At 37.1% G+C, this 14,503-nt stretch overlaps 1 protein-coding gene across 3 annotated transcripts in view; it reads left to right on the top strand.

Moving 5' to 3' along the window:
* The window catches only part of LOC116993511 (SAM and SH3 domain-containing protein 1-like), a 528,294-nt gene that overhangs the window by 279,273 nt on the left and 234,518 nt on the right, over window positions 1-14,503 (top strand). The gene's annotated exons all lie outside the window — the stretch shown is intronic.

The raw sequence follows: 14,503 nt of genomic DNA, 5'->3' as shown, positions 1-14,503 counted from the left end.
ACTAAGCTCTCTGAAGCTTGGTGGTGATGGTTAAAATTACGAACTGCTGTGCATCGTGGTCATTGAGCTGAAAGCCATTATCAGGTAGTGCTGTTTGTAGCATACTGCTCATATTTAGTTCTAATGCATACCATGATATATTTTTATGAGAGATTTCCCTTTAGTACAATCTCTGGAAATGTACGTAATAATGCAATAGTAAATGTGTGTAAATATTAATGTCTGGTGCAGATGATATCTTCAATTTTAGCTTATGTGCCAGTATTGTTGCCTCTCTAATTTCTGTAAGACACTCAGAACTGCTTAAGCTATATATTTGTGTTGGTATTTTTAAAGCTCTGTATGGTGCTGAGGAAATAAGAAATGTTCTACTGATTCTTTTTAATTTTCAACTCTCAGTTATGCAGAAATTCAGCAGTTGTTAGTTCCCAACTGGTCACACTCTGTTTTACTGAACTTTTCTCTAGATTTTTTGGTTCATGAATTTGCTATTGATAGTTATGTAAATATTAGGTAGAGGTATATAGTGGAAATTTTTAGTTATCAGATATACAGATACAGTCTGCACAGAGACTTCACGCCTTTTTTGTTTCCTTTTGAAGGATGGCCCACATCTCCATGGTTTTTTTCAGTTCTTTATTTTCCTTTCGGTAGCTTCTTTTAACATCTGTTCTCCTAGTCATTATCTGATCTTGTGATGAAATCCACAGTCCCATCATTGCGTCTTAATTCGTTAGTCAAAACAAATTGTCATAGTTTCCTTTTCCAGCTGCAAAGAACTCTTATTCTCCTCACCCAAATTTCATGCAGTATTCTGCTCTCTACTCAATATAACTAATGTGCCAACTTATCTTAAGAAGATGAAGCCTGAAGAGGAGAAAGATAATCAGGGATAAAACTTCAATTTTCAGTTAAACATGGGAAAGGACCATTTAAGAAAAAGAAATAGGATTCCTCTTGGATGTATGTACAGAGAAAGAACAAGTGGCAGCAAACATTTGGTTGGACATACTGGGGTAAAAAGGTGCCTCAGTACCCCCAGGACTATTCATTGAAGTGCAAGTTTTTGGATGAGCTGGGGTAGACATGGAAGAGACAAAATGCTGGCTTACTTCTTGGTTCTTTTGCAGGACTTGTATGGGGAACAGATAGTTATCCAATATTCGGGTAAGATTAGCCATTTCTTACCTCAGGCTCATATGAGGAATAGTTTTGAATATGCCCTAAAGAGACTATCAGATATCTTTAATATATTGGATTAAACCAAACTTAAATCTCACATGCCTTACCAGCAACAGGAGGGGGAGGAGGAGGAGGAGGAAGGAAAAGCTTTAAAAAGAGACATGCATAGGATTATGCTTATATCAGCAAAAATTATGCCCAGGAAAGAATGTCACACTTGTGCTACAGGAAAAAAATATTAATTAAAGTGACATTATGCAGCAAGACTTTCTCTTTGTATTGTTTTTATTTGCTTTGATTTTTCATTCGTGCATCACCCTTAACCTTTAGGGTAAAAGGTATTTCACATTAGCATAAATATTAAGCAGATGCCATTTCTGCTACATAAAGAACTTTCAGCTAATCATTTTTCCATGCATTTAAATAGGAATATTAGAATGAGGGTAATTACTTCAGTTTTCCATGAGTGATCCATCAAGGCACTGAATTTCACTGTATTTTGTTGCACAGATTAGTAAATGTAGAATTAAATTACAAACCAGTGTTAGAATATTTGAGGTGTTTTGACAAGTCTGATTTTTTTTTCCTAATTAAGTTAGGGTTATGTTTTGAAAATATATAATATTATGTCCTCTTGTGAAGAGGTTATTTTGTCAAGAGAAGGTACATCAGATTGGATGATAGGAGAAAATTTTAGGTTTAAGATATATATTCAGCTATATGAAGGAATAACTTAGGAGTAAATTAGAGTGTGTGGAAAAAATTAGCTAGAGAAGTTGCTTTAGATACAAAGATTTTCAGATTATTGTTGTTGTCATTATTTGATTTCACATCAAAGAGAGCACTCTTGGCATTGGGGAAAGACAGTACAGCACTGTTGAAACAAATGTTATTGTAACAAAATCATACAACTTCAACATAAATATTTCAAATTTGGCTATCATCAAGTAAAAAGAGCTTTTATTTACTTTTGCAGTTTTTGGCCATTTACCCAGAGAAATTTATTTTCCAAGTCTTTACAAGAGGATTTCACATTAGAACATCACACTGAAATAACTGCAAGAATGTATTGTTCATCCCCTTTCCAAATGGAGAAGCAGAGGTTTTTTTGTGCCCCTTTCTGCCCAACTCTGTGCTTGAAAGCCAGTCATCAGCTAAACAAGTGATGGGACTTGGAAAGAAATTTGCTTTTTGAGTAAAACAGACTACATTGCCAGAATAATGTATCAGAGGAACTGCTTATTGCATGAGAGCAGATCTGATATTAACAGGATGCTTTGTTGGTTGGAAAAATCGTAAGTAGGCATTGACTTCTCTTGCCAATATCAAGATTTATTGGCACGAGACATATTGACTTCAGCAAATCCATGACATTATTATATCTCAAAGACTAATAAATCTTGTTACCAGCCAAAAACATAAGTCAATATAATTATGCTTGACGATGCGTGTTTTCCCTAAGGACCTCAGTGTCATGTTATACTTTGAAGAAATATTAAAAGATCAAGGAAAAAAAAAAAGAGACGTTAGTATAAATAGCCACATTCACATGAATGTATGTCTTGTAGTCTCTGGATATTAATGAAAGGTAATTGCCTGTTTCTGTGTCTTTCATACACTTTTTGAAACAGGTTCTTTTCTCTTGAAAAGTTGGACTGCTTTTCAGCAATAGGATTTAATTTTTATTATTGAAAAATAGCCAGATGATACATACATATGTCCACAGGAATTTCTAAATTCACAGACAGTCTTGTTTCCAAATTATATTGTAAATTATGTAGGCCTATTGGGCTACACAGGACTGTTGAGGAGACCATGTTTTATAATTCACAAAGGAAAACAATGTGCAATTTAGATAGAAAATCAAAAACATGTTCTTCACTAACCTGATTTATTTTGAGTGAATTTATTGTTTTATGAAAACAAAAGTAGTTTTTATTTTTAAAAACCCTCTGCCGTTGATTATACCAAAGGTTTATTTTGATTGGGCTTTTGTCTTAGATTGTGCTCATTACAGCAGAAGGAAGGTGGGGGAGGCATAGGAAGGCTGCTCAGCTGTCCTGTGGTGGGAGGGAGCCCCCCTCACTACCCCTCCTGGGAATGGCATGGTACCCAGCTGGGATCTGAAACATGGATGCTCCTTGTTGGGAGATGTGGACAGCATAGCTGCTCAGGATTCAAAATTTTTGCAGCTAATATTTCACCATGGGAACAGCATTACTCTGGGACTGTGTTTGTGGTTGTACATTCATTTCTGATTCTCTGGGAAATGTTACGATAATTTCTTTGCCTGGACTAGTTTTGACTTCTTGATTTATAATTTATTTATTCTTTATTCTTATATTTTAAAAGTCTGAAGAAACTTCTGTCTGAAAATGCACAAATACTTCTCTATTTCTCAAACTACTACATATTTCAGTTATATCTTTTTAATTATCTTGCTCAGCTCTTAATTTTCTTTTTTGAAGCATGGTATTAACCTCGACATAATCGGCAATAGCAGCTTTTCTTTCTGATTTACCAAGTAAGTGACAGTCATCTTCTTGTAGAAGCTTTTGTTTCATCTGTTAACTTGCAAAAATATACTACATCAAATGTGGGAGCTGTATTGCAGCAAACATGTAAATTTCTGAGGAAAAATAGAATGGTTCAGAAAATGCAATGATACATTAAATTACATGTTTGTGTTTTTAAAAAGAGGCTATAATAAGAAACCCTGCTGTGATAACCTACAATCACACAGCAGTGATGGTAACATCTCTACACAGGAGTTTAATTCAGTTTTGCAAAAAGAAAAGGCATTTGAACCAACTTGAAGATAGAGATGGGGTTGAGGAAGAAAATAAGTTTAGGACATTTATTTAAGAAGGAGGACAGCATTAAGGATAGGTCCTGGAGTGTCAGATCTAATATAGGTGAGGTCACAAAACAGTTGTCAGGGAGCAGAATGGTCCCCCTGTTATCCAGGAGGAGGCAATCAGAGAACTGCTGAGCTGCTTGGATGTTCATGAATCTATGGGACCACATGGGATCCACCCCAGGTTGATGAGGGAGGTGGCAGATGAGCTTGCAAAGCCTCTCTCCATCATTTACCAGCAGTCCTAGCTTGCTGGTGAGATTCCAGATGACTGGAAGCTGGCCCGTGTGACTCCCATTCACAAAAAGGGTGGGAAGGAGGATCCTGGTAACTATAGGCCAGTTATAGTTAGCCAACTATAGACCAGGCAGCAACCAACAGAAGGAGAGGACACAGTCTCAAGCTGCACCAAGGGAAATAAATGCAGGTTGGATATTGGGAAAATGTTTTTTAAGGAAAGAGTAATAAAGCGCTGAAATTTTCTGCCTGGGGAGTTGGTGGAGTTACCATCCCTGGATGTGTTTAAAAGATTGGATGTGGCACTTGGTGCTATGGTTTAGTTGAGGTGTTAGGGCATGGGTTGAACTTGATGATCTTGAAAGTCTCTTCCAACTTAGTGATTCTGTAACATCACAGCAAAATCACTTCCCATAATCTTCCTGTTTCTCCCAGTAATTAGCTGGAGGGTTGCTTTACTTCAGAGCAAGTCAGAACTGTCAAGTACTTCTCAAAAGCATAGATTAGATCAGGGAGATTTAGCATGCCACAGGATCGTATCAGTCATTGTTTTAATATTTAACCACATGATATGCTTGTATGTAATTCAAAAGTTGAGGCAATTGGTCTTACATAATTTGAAGCAATTTACAGAGATGGGGGCTTCACTATAAGAACATGAAGATAAATTTTAAAAGCTGCTTCCGAACTCTCACAGAATTACAACAGTTTTTTTAACCCTGTCTGTCCTGTGCTACTTAAGGGTTTCAAGGTGGCACCCCCTCCTGGAACTGGGATTTTGTGCTAATAGAGACAGTATTAGCACTGCAGGAGAAAAGTGTAGACTCAAACAGCATGGGTTTTTTTTCATATTAATTAATACACATTCTCCAAACTAAATTTAGTTGGATTACCCTTTTTTGCATCACCTAAATATTGTACTTCATGTTTTAAAAACAGTTTGGGAATATAGTTTCCCCCTTAAAGTGTTGTATTTGTCACAGCACAGAGAATAACATAGGTGATTGTATCAAAGAGAAGAGGTAATTCAGTGTATTGTAAGGTGTAACTTGGTAATTTTCTATTGTGATAATCCTTCTCCCTTTCCTTTCTGACTTGATGCACACTCATCTTTTTTTAGCTAGTGGTTCTCTCTGGCCTCTACGTCCTTTGGTAGAAATCATACCTACAAGTCTGGATGCTAATTTGGGGGGATTTGTGGTGGTATTGCACTATCCTGTTGTGCTTTAATGGAAAATGTGAATGCATGGTCAGATTAACTGTTGTGCTCTCAGAAGGTCCTAGGAGTGCAAAGGAATGTGTAGGAGATGGGAATTGAGCAAAATTTAAGGAAAAGCTGTACCAGAAAAAGGGGAAAACATTATACAGTGAAACAGCTAACCCCTTTTTGTGAAGGTAGTGGAGATTAAAAAAATAACTCCCCAAAACTGTACAAGAGGGTTCCATGAAAATTAAAGACTAATCTTTATCCATTTGAGGGATATGCTCTGGAATGTGTGTATCTTTGATGTAACAAAGGCAGAACTGTGATCTGCTGAGGTACACGTGACACATAAGAATTTCATAATTTTGCAAAGCATGTGGGTCAACTCTACACTAGGTTCTAGTACAACTAATGCAAAGCATCTGAACTGCTGAAATCTGTAATTCAGCTGCATGTCTACAACAAAACAATTTTTCATATTTCTAGTAGTTCTTCATAGCAAACTTCACCAAGTCTTTTTTTCATTTCCAGTTGGCTATAATAAAGATAGCATTGGATGACTGAGATTCAGGTGAAGCACAAGACTTCTTAGTAGTTTATGAAAAGATGAAAGCAAAGATGGTGTCTGCTGTTCTTTAGAGACTTTAGAGTAGCCTGGGTGAAGCCAGTTTACTCTGCAAATAACAAACCACTGCAATTAATTTCTTGATGAATTAGTGATTTGCCTGTTTGCTTATGCTGTATGGATAGACTCAAAATGCAGAATCCTGTACAGTATCCCTGATCTACTGATGAAATAATTTTGTTTATGAACAATGTAACATAATGGTTTGTTGTACTGTGCACATAACTAGACTATAAACCTTCTCTGTGTGCTCTGGTAGGGGTTCAATTTGTAATCTTTAGTTTGAAGCTATTGCTCATTCTTTTTATATTCTTAGCCCTCAGTTGGCTGAGTCCCAACACAGTTTGTTCTTTAAGCAAGCACTGGGAGCAATAGCCATTAACCTTTTTAAAGTGGCTTTTTAGCATGTCATGAGTTTGTATGTCTTGCTTCTTTTTGCCATTAACCTTTCTGATGGGACAGTGCGCTGTGTTTTGCTTACTTCAGCATGTCATGGCCATTTTCACCCCTTGCCCATTTGCAGGCACTGTATTTCATTACAAGAAAGATGGGGAAAGGACAATGTCAGTGCATGCCAGGCCTTTTCTCTATGCACATGAGCAGAGAGTATGACCCTCGTTAAGAAAAGCAGCCCATTAAAGACATATCTTTGCTCAGGTGCAGAAGCAGTTCCTCTGACACAGTCCCTGGCATTTGCTACAAGGCCATAATTGTCAACCATGATAAGGCGTTGCAACCAGAGCCCTCAAAACAAATGCTGTTCATCTGAGGCCAGCATCAGTGAAAGGTTCAGTTATTCTTGCTTTACTGAGCATGAAATGGAATTGAAAGGCAATATTAAATGGGTTATTAAACTTAAGACATGGTGTCTTTTGATCTTCTCTTGCAATTGCCCTTACCACATGCATATATAATGTATTCTCAATAGGGTTAGTCATTTGTATGGCCTTTGAGTTTCAAGAAATGTTTGCATTGCAATTATTCAGTTGTCATATTGTGATATGGTTTCTTTTGAAATTAAATGTTTGTCTTCTGGTTATTTTCATTCTTTGTCTACACAGGCAAGTATCTACCACAAATGATTAAGAAGTAGAAAGAATATACAATTTCTAGCACAGTTTCTCTGCCTCTCAAAAATCCTAAAAGTGAGTGTACTTTTGTTTCTGTTCAACCTTAACACTTGTGTCTCAAGATTTGGGTTTATTTTACATATATATGACTTCCCATATGTCCTCCTGAAATGGTTCTAGAACAATTGATGTGTTTCCTGAAGAAAAAAGAAAAAAAACAAAACAACATGAACTTAAACAGGAATGCCATTGTTTAATACCATCTTTATCAGAACCTCTTCTCCAGTGAACATTGAATAGTGGTTTCAACTAACTGTAGCTGGCTGGAGGGCAGGCCCGAGGGAATTGCATTAAAGCACATTCTAGTGCTGGATTCAGCACTTTTTCAGCTTACCTAGAAACCAGAAAGGGGCTGGAACATCAAACAGGAATAATCTAAAGAACATTTGCCAGTTAAACCCAACAGCTGGTAAAGATGCCAGGTAACAGCCTTTCCACTGTTTGCTCAAAAACTACAACCAAAATGGATTAAGAAGCTTCCTCTTTAAAATTTGTCATTTGCCTGGCAACAAAATTATTTTCTATATATTAATTACCTCTCTAAATAATTTAAAGACTTAAGCAGACTGGCCAGGTATCATCAGACAGGACAGTAGCATGAAGCAGAAGACAGAGGAACTGACACTGCACCTTACTGGCAATTAAGCAGAAGATAGAGCATGAGTTAATTTTGCTAAATGAAGCTTAGCTGATAATTTTCAGCTTAGCTGATATTTTTGCTAAATGAAGCTTAGCTGATAATTTGTGCTTAACCATTTACCTGGGAGTTCTTGCTAAAGATTTGCAGAATTTATAAGGGAAAAATATTTTCCTTGTGGAATGAAAGAAATATTATAAGATAATTCCCAAAAGATATTGCAAGAAATGTAATCACTTCTGCTAGGATTTGTCTGTCTTATTTTGACAGCTCATATTGAAAATGTCATCTTGACTTAGGAGTGGCTGAGAAATATGGTATAAATGGGTATACCTGTGTTAGAATTTCTCCTATGTATAGCTGCAATGTATGAATGTATTTCTGAAACAATAGTGGTAGAGTAATTCTACTTTTTCTTTAATGATTCTAAAATATTTTTATATTCTCTTTAGTACTTCACCTAGCTCTGGAAGATCTGTCAAACAATAAAATAAAAAGCAGCGTCAATGCATCAAAGCATTCACAGATAGCCTTAGAGCATGAAAATATTGCATGGAATCAAAGATGCCACTGGGAGGGATTTGGGTTTTATCTAATGAGGTGTTTGGTTTATGTCTGCTGACAGATAGGTCAACTGCCACAGCTTCATTTTAACACCTTACAAAATCATATTGCAAATTACTAGAAGTACAAAAAACATATAAAGGCAACTTTCACTTGGAAAATGTCTGTATCAGAGGGAAAACTAAGGTTAGAATTAAATGCTTTTTCAAATCATGTTTGAGTTGCTTGGACCAATATAGGTGATGTAATGTTACTCTAAAAATGCTCTGAAATTAGGATTCTGTCTTATGCAGAATTATAACTACTTAGTTTCAGATATTTAAGATCCTATCAATTGTTGATGTGTTCTATGCCTAGGATTTTGGCTTATCCTAGTGGTCTTTTACAGCAAGTATAGAATGTGGCTTCTGATTGTGGGTGCACTTCAAGCTGTATCTAAATCCTGACTGTACTATTCATAAATCATTTTTCAGTCATAGTATTTCACAGTTATACATAGGGCGATAAAAGTATTTGTGCCAATTATTTTTTGTATATTCTTATTTTGATTTGCAGTAATGAAATCCCAAGTTGTATTTTTTTCCACACCAGGCATTTACTTTCCCACCATTGTCCTTTGTTGTTCTTCAGCACAAGTGCTGGAGTCTGGGGAAATGCACAGAAATGGTTTTTATTTCCAACACTGACACTACTGATCCAACTTTCTCTGTTTAAGGAAATGGGTAAATCTACCCTTTCTTCATGGCTCAATCAATTTTGTTTTGAAAGGGAAAACCTATGCTTCTTTTACCTTCAGACAATATGTCAGTATATCTACTGTATTATATGGACAATAGATTTAGAGGGAATTTTTTCGCTCCGTAAACCAACTAGACCCACATTGCCTGTTGACTCTGATGTTTCCTGTTTGAAGCATGCTACAATTAATCTTTCAAGGACTGGCTTTAGCATTGCAGTCTGTGCTTCTGCCTGCACAAGTTTGGTTGTTCTCACTACTTCTGCTCTCTTCTCACTGATTCAGCAATATAGATTCACATCCATGGTGCAGGGCTCTGTGCAACCGGTGGTGCTCGGTGTGTTGTGTTCCAGTGACTCTGCACACATGAAAAGCAGGTTTTGAGTGCTGCCTGTAGAGCTACCAGCATCCTCTGTGTCTGAGCTATGTGTTATTCACACTGAGCTTGCTGAGATCCATGGAAAGAGCAGTAATACAGTGCACGGAGATGTTGGGAGTGCTTTGTTATTTTGTACAATAATCTTTTCCATTCTAATTAAGACATGAGATATTAGAGGCTTTCTCTAAAACTGACAGAAAGACCTAGTTTCTATTTTGTGAGAAACCAGTTTGAGCCTAAAATTTGGATTAGGTCAAATTGGGCTTGGTTGCTTTAAATCCACCCTTTAGTTTCATTGTAAAGCTTCCATTTACTGTACAGGTGCAGGAAGCTCAAGTATCCCTCTCCCCACCCAGCCCAGCGAATTCTGTTAGGAAGCCAGGTTTGTTTTCTTTAATCAGCTTTGTGTTCAAGAAACACAAAATGTTTAAAAAACTCAACAAAGTAAATCAGATTCCCTCCCCAAAAATAGTTTCTAAAGATTAATTTTTACAGTTTCATTTTTAAAAGATCAGTTGTGCTTCCCTGAGAAATCTTTAGGCCAGTTCTGCCCGATGTGAATTGTAGCTCTCTGACATTGGCAAGGGCAGGGTCACAAACAGGTGAATGTACTGTCTTCATAACATACAGAAACTATATGGTGACATCCAAGAACTGGACACGTTTATTTTGATTTTAACTCCTACATCTTTTATTTATCTTGCTTTCCTTTTATAATTTGAAAAGGATATCTATAAATGAAACCAATTAAAAATTAGTAATATTTAATCGAAATGCATATGTTTTTAACAGAACCTCAGTTTGGTGTCTAAAACTCTTCACTGAGGACACAAGTAAAAGTCTATTTTGGTTTTCAGGTGTAGGATGTTATTCCAAATCTGGGAGAGTATAATAGAGAATATAAAACAAGATGTGGTTGTCAATCCGTCATACCCCTCACTGTGTTCCCTTGGTAGAACAGTGACTTCTGTAACCTGTCAACAAATTTAGAGGCAGTTTAAGGTCAGCAGCTTTAAAAAGATTGGAGATGGGTTTTTTTTTCTTCCATTTTTAGGGTTTATCTAAATCTCACTGGTGTCTGCTGTCATATGCAACAGGGATTCTTTTTCACTTTGAAGCAAGGCCTGAGGCTCTAATCCATGTCTGCAGGTGACCTGCAGTAAAGGTTTGTCAGAATAATTACATCTTGCTGTGGATAGGCATAAGATTCTTTCTCTTTTTTTTTAAAAGATCCTCTCTGTACACTACCTGGCCTGAGCTGAGTACTCTTCACAATGGGGACAAGGAGCATAAAGCAAAATTAGCTGTGAACGTCCTGCCTGAGATCAGTCAGCCTGAGATCTTCATCACTGGGTTCTGACAACCTTCTTGGGAGGAAAACAATCTATTCTTCCCATGCTTTGCTTTGTGAAAACAATGCTTGTCCATTAAAATAAAGAAGAAGAAACAAAACAAACCCCTCATATGTTAGTTTATATCAAATTGTCCCAGAAGCCAAACCCATATATTTATTAAGATATGCCTCCCTGTTGCTGTGACCACCTGGTGTTGGCTTGAATTGCAAACAGAAAAGAAGTGATCAAGTGTGGATTTTTCCCCTTTATGTATTATACTTTAGTTTAGTCTCAGTCTGGCTCCTAAATAGAATAATCAATGCCATTATCTCTTCCTCCCTTATCTAAATCACATCAGGGGATCAATAGCTACAACAAAGACGACCAGTGCTTTCTTTCCACTGGGACTCATTACTTTGTTGCCTGAGATGGGGGTATAGATATTCTCGGGAAGGTTATCTGGTGTTCCCTGGTAGTTAACAACAACTGTCAGTTATTAATGGTGCTCTGCAACCTCACCTTTACAGTGCTGTGACTGATAGCAGGACGTGTTTATAACAAAATGAATCTCTGCTGCCTTTTTTCCCTCATCCTCCTGAATCTTGTTCGTTCTTTAGTTTCCTTTCTCCCCTCCTGTCTGCTGTTGCAATCCCAGGGCAGTGTGTTTGAGAATATCAAATGTTGGGGGCCTTCTCATTGAGATTCCTCACAAGTGCAGGATTGCTTTTATACAGGCTAACATCTGCTGCAGTATTACAAAGACTAATTAAAATGAATTCAGATCCTAAATTAGTCTTTTCAGTAACATTTATTGCACAAGACACTGGGTGATAAAGTGTATTATATGGTTAAGCTGAATCAAAAGTCATATTTTTATTGGATTTGCTGGCCAGTCAGGAGCAATCTCTGCAAAGAAGCTTATATTTGCAATACTGTATTTTCTACTAGACTAATAAGGAAGTCTACCACAATGTTCTCATCTTTATTTATATGTATCGACTAAATGTAAATATTATGTTTAAAAAAAGAAGAAAAATACACTTCTGTTAGTTTGGACTACACTCCCTGTTTTTCTGATCAAAACCAGAGTCAGTTTGCAAATCCTGCGTGAACTGATATGACAGACAATTCACACATCAAGTCATCAAATCCTCAAAGGGGTAGTTATCTGCTAATTCAATGGCTTCACCCTCTGCAGTGGAACAGCCTCAGTTTAAGTGCAGATCCCACCCTACACCATAATTCTGCTGTGGGAAAGCTGGGCCTGGATCTTGGGTAATCTCAGACGTCTGCATAGTGATGAACAAAGAGAAGCAAGGCAATGACACCTGAAGTACAGCTTGTACGTGGTAAGTGCTCACAGGAGTTAGAAATACATGGCTAACCAGGACTATGTTTATTCCTTATTAGGTGTGCCAGAGAAGCAGAACAGGGTGCTAAAACAAGAATATTGTCGCTTTTCTGACCTGCAAGGATGTAAATGAATGAAAATGAAGGGAGAGCAGTTGTGAAATTGTGCCCTCCAGACATGCTAAGCTAAGGAACCTAAACATAAAGCAGTCACATTGCATCTTGTTCCTAATACAACATCAGAATTTGCTTGCTGAATCTTATAGACCTGACCTTATGCCAAGTGAAAATAATGAAAGTTTAGTGGTTGGATTTGATGGGAACAGGAGTCACCTTCCTCTGCAGGAAAATGAGGGGTTTCTGAGACACATTCTGAGAAAAGAATGTGGATATTTCAGGCTTCAGACCATCAATGAACATTACCATGATGTGAAATATGTAGCCATAAAATCCCCTTTCTTAATAAAAAAACTAAATTACTTGTATTTGTACTGCATATTAGGAGATGTAATTATGATGGAGTGTCTGTGACTCTGTGTTAATAATTCCTTTTAAATTTTTGTTGACTACTTTTATCTGCAGTCACGCTTAATTTTTTAATTAAATAGACTGAGAACGGAAAACATTTTTACTTTTGGTTGTTTCTCAATGTCCTTAGAAAATATATAAAGAAAATATCTATGAGGAATTCAGAGTGTTGGGGGTGTTGTTTTCCTTGGCCTGCACAGCATTTCAAGTGTAAGATGTCTTGGCCTGGAGCATTTCCATTTTAGGTGCTTTTTATGGCCATCCTTTTCTTTAGGAATTTGGACTTTTGCAATTAAATTTATTTTTTTAAAATTAATACCTTGGCATCTGTACTGCTACACAAGGACTTTGTATGCCTTCCTGTGGGTGGGAAATAAGTTAGCTGGCAAATATCTGTGTTTTTTTCTGTATGAGAGAGAGGCCTTGCATATGCTGTTTGCTTTGATAGCTTTTATTCAGGACCTAAAATAAAGCTTGAGGACATAATTTACAGTAGTTCTCCATTGGTTATTTTGTTTTCCATACATGAAAGAGCAAAGCAGTGCAGGAGTTAATAAAAATACAGGTCTGTAAAAATGGCATAATGTGTTGCAGACAACACAGCAACAATATTTATGTTTTCTTTTACTCTGACAGTCCCCAGATTATAATATACAGATTGAATATTTTCAAGGACACCACAGGGAAACGTGCAGAGAAATCAAAATGGATTTTGGTAGGACATAAACAAAAACGGTCCAAAAAATAGCCTTGTAAATAACCAAGCTTCAAAATAAGAACATCTCAGCAAAATACTTAAAAGTGGCATAATGAATGAAAGAAATGAACAGCAGAAGTGACTGAAGTTGTCTTCAATTAGAAGAACAAAAGGGAAATGAAATTTTTGTGTGTCTGAATTTCTTGAGAAATCTGTATAAAGTTTCTCTTTTCTCTGTTAGTTTTTTCTGTTTGGGTGGGGTTTTTTGGTGGTGTAAATAAATTTACTTGTATCTGATTTTAGGCAAAAAACTAGTCTAGCAGAAAACATGAACTGGTAGTTAAATTTTGGATTGGCCATCTTTGTTACATGAGTCACATTGTGTCTTCATCTCATGTTAAGATAAAAGGCTTATACCTGTGAGAGCACAGCATTCTCTTCTTCATCTGACAGTGTTTTTGAGCTTTTCTTTGCTGATTTGGGGACTTTCTGTGCCATCCACTGTCTTTGCATTACTATTGCTGTCAGTACTGTTCAAAACCAAGAAAAGATGAAAGCAAATGTCTTAAAATCAAAGTATGACCCTTAACTAACACAAAGTCTCTGCAGTGAAAAACCGGGAAGCTATAGCAATACACACCTTCAGCTTTGCCACACTGGCAAGTGCGCGGTTCCAGATTTTGGATTCAGGCTCACAAAAATAGCACTGGAAGTTTGGTCACGTAGTTCCCAGCGCAGTTTGGCTGCAGTTCAGCAGGAAGCTGAGAAGGGAGGAGCAAGGCAGAGAGACAGGCACACCACACCGGAGCACTGGTGCTGATGAGACGTTTCACTAAGATGATTAATGCCCATTTACAAAATTGGGCTATTTACAAAATTGAGCATGCAACTTAAAGGCTGCCTGGGTTATAAAAGGAAGTGTCCCTGCCTGCTGACACCACTTTCATGGCACACTGTTCCCTCTGTCCCATTGTGCCATAATTATGGCTGAGCTTTGTGCAGTGGCCTGTCCCAGGTGGCATTAGTCCAGGTCCTGCTCGCTG

This window comes from Catharus ustulatus, chromosome 3, assembly GCF_009819885.2.
Source record: "Catharus ustulatus isolate bCatUst1 chromosome 3, bCatUst1.pri.v2, whole genome shotgun sequence".
NCBI lineage: Eukaryota > Metazoa > Chordata > Aves > Passeriformes > Turdidae > Catharus > Catharus ustulatus.
The sequence above is the reverse complement of the archived record's forward strand: the minus strand, read 5'-3'. Positions and strand labels throughout refer to the sequence as shown.